The sequence below is a fragment of the Theropithecus gelada genome, chromosome 9, assembly GCF_003255815.1.
Source record: "Theropithecus gelada isolate Dixy chromosome 9, Tgel_1.0, whole genome shotgun sequence".
Classification (NCBI taxonomy): domain Eukaryota; kingdom Metazoa; phylum Chordata; class Mammalia; order Primates; family Cercopithecidae; genus Theropithecus; species Theropithecus gelada.
Window position 1 is genome coordinate 19,408,107 of NC_037677.1, and position 2,186 is coordinate 19,410,292.

Here is a 2,186-nt window from a genome sequence, read left to right on the forward strand (position 1 = left end):
TTTGAGACGGAGTCTCGCGCTGTGTCACCCAGGCTGGAGTGCAGTGGCGTGATCTCGGCTCACTGCAAGCTCCGCCTCCCAGGTTCAGGCCATTCTCCTGCCTCAGCCTCCAAGTAGCTGGGACTACAGGCGCCCGCCACCACGCCCGGCTAGTTTTTTGTATTTTTAGTAGAGACGGGGTTTCACCATGTTAGCCAGGATGGTCTCGATCTCCTGACCTCGTGATCCGCCCGCCTCGGCCTCCCAAAGTGCTGGGATTACAGGCTTGAGCCACCGCGCCCGGCCAATTTTTTTCTTCTTCTGTTTTTTTTTTTTTTTTTTTTTTGAGGCAGAGTCCCACTCTGTTATCTGGGCTGGAATGCAGTGGTGTGTGATCTCGGCTCACTGCAACTTCCGCCTTCTGGGTTCAAACGATTCTTCTGCCTCAGACTCCTGAGTAGCTGAAATTATAGGCACCTGCCACCATACCCAGCTAATTTTTGTTTTTTGGTTTGTTTGTTTTTTGAGACAGAGTCTTGCTCTGTCACCCAGGCTGGAGTGCAGGGGGGGATCTTGGCTCACTGCAAGCTCCACCTCCCAGGTTCAAGCCATTCTCCTGCCTCAGCCTCCTGAGTAGCTGGGACTACAGGTGCCCACCACCACACTAATTTTTTGTATTTTTAGTAGAGACGGAGTTTGACAATATTAGCCAGGATGGTCTTGATCTCCTGACCTCGTGATCCACCTGCCTTGGCCTCCCAAGGTACTGGGATTACAGGTGTGAACCAATTTTTGTATTTTTAGTAGAGACGGGGTTTCACCACGTTGGCAAGGTTGGTCTCAAACTCCTGACCTCAGGTGATCTGCCAGCCTCGGCCTCCCAAAATGTTGGGATTACAGGTGTGAGCCACTATGCCCCACCATATCAATCTTGTATATAGAAAATCCTAAAGAATTTACCAAAAAAACCCTATTAGAACTAATAACTGAGTCAGCAAGGTTGTAGACTATGAGATCAATATACAAAAATTAACTCAATTTCTGTACATGTGCAATGAATAACCCCAAAACGAAACAGAGAATATAATTCTATTTATAATAGTATCACAAAGAATGACAATACTTAGAAACAAATGATGGGCACGAGCCCGCCCTCCCACCCTGCCTGTGCACTGCCCGCGTATGGAGCTGCTGTGCTGCGAAGGCACCAGGACCCGCAGCCTCCAGGGAACCAGCGTGTCCTGCAGACCTTGCTCCGCTTGGAGTAGTGCTATGTGCACTGCGCCTCCTACTTCCAGTGCGTGCTAAGGAACAGCAAGCCGCACATGCGGAAGATGCTGGTTTACTGGATGCTGGAGGTGTGTGACAAGCAGCGCTGTGAGGAGGAAGTCTTTCCCCTGACCCTGAGCCACCTGCGTCGCTACCTGTCCTACATCCCCACCCACCCGAAAGGCGCAGTTGCAGCTCTTGGATGCGGTCTGCATGCTGCTGGCCTCAAAGCTGCGCAAGACCAGGCCCAGGACCATCGAGAAAATGTGCATCTACACCGACCAGTTGCCGGACTGGGAGGTGATGGTCCTGGGGAAGCTCAAGTGGGACCTGGCTGCTGCGATTGCTCATGACTTCTTGGCCCTCATTCTGCACCAGCTCTCTCTGCCCCGTGACCAACAGGCCTTGGTCAAAAAGCATGCCCAGATCTTTTTGGCCCCCTTTGCTACAGATTACACCTTTGCCATGTACCCACCATCCAGTTGTGAAAACAACCCAGATGCCTATTAACTGATGAACAGATAACCATATGTGATATATAGCAATACAATGGAATATGGCCTGGCATGCTGACTCACGCCTGTAATCCTGCATTTTGGGAGGCCAAAGTGGGAGGATCACTTGAGCCCAGGAGTTCAAGGCCAGCCTGGGTCACAAAGTCAGACTCCTTCTCAAAAAAATAAAATAAAATAAAAAATAGGCTGGGCGGGTTGGCTCACACCTGTAATCCCAGCACTTTGGGAGGCCAAGGTGGGCAGATCATGAGGTCAGGAGATTGAGACCATCCTGGGTAACATGGTGAAACCCCGTCTCTACCAAAAATACAAAAAATTAGCTGGGAGCCCGTAGTCCCAGCTACTAGGGAGGCTGAGGCAGAAGAATGGCATGAACCTGGGAGGCAGAGCTTGCAGTGAGCCGAGATCAAGTCACTGCACTCC

The 2,186-nt window shown here is 51.0% G+C and overlaps 1 pseudogene; it reads left to right on the plus strand.

The window, feature by feature from the left end:
- Positions 1 to 1,161: 1,161 nt before the first annotated feature.
- LOC112630985 lies at positions 1,162 to 1,758 on the plus strand (annotated as a pseudogene).
- Positions 1,759 to 2,186: the final 428 nt, after the last annotated feature.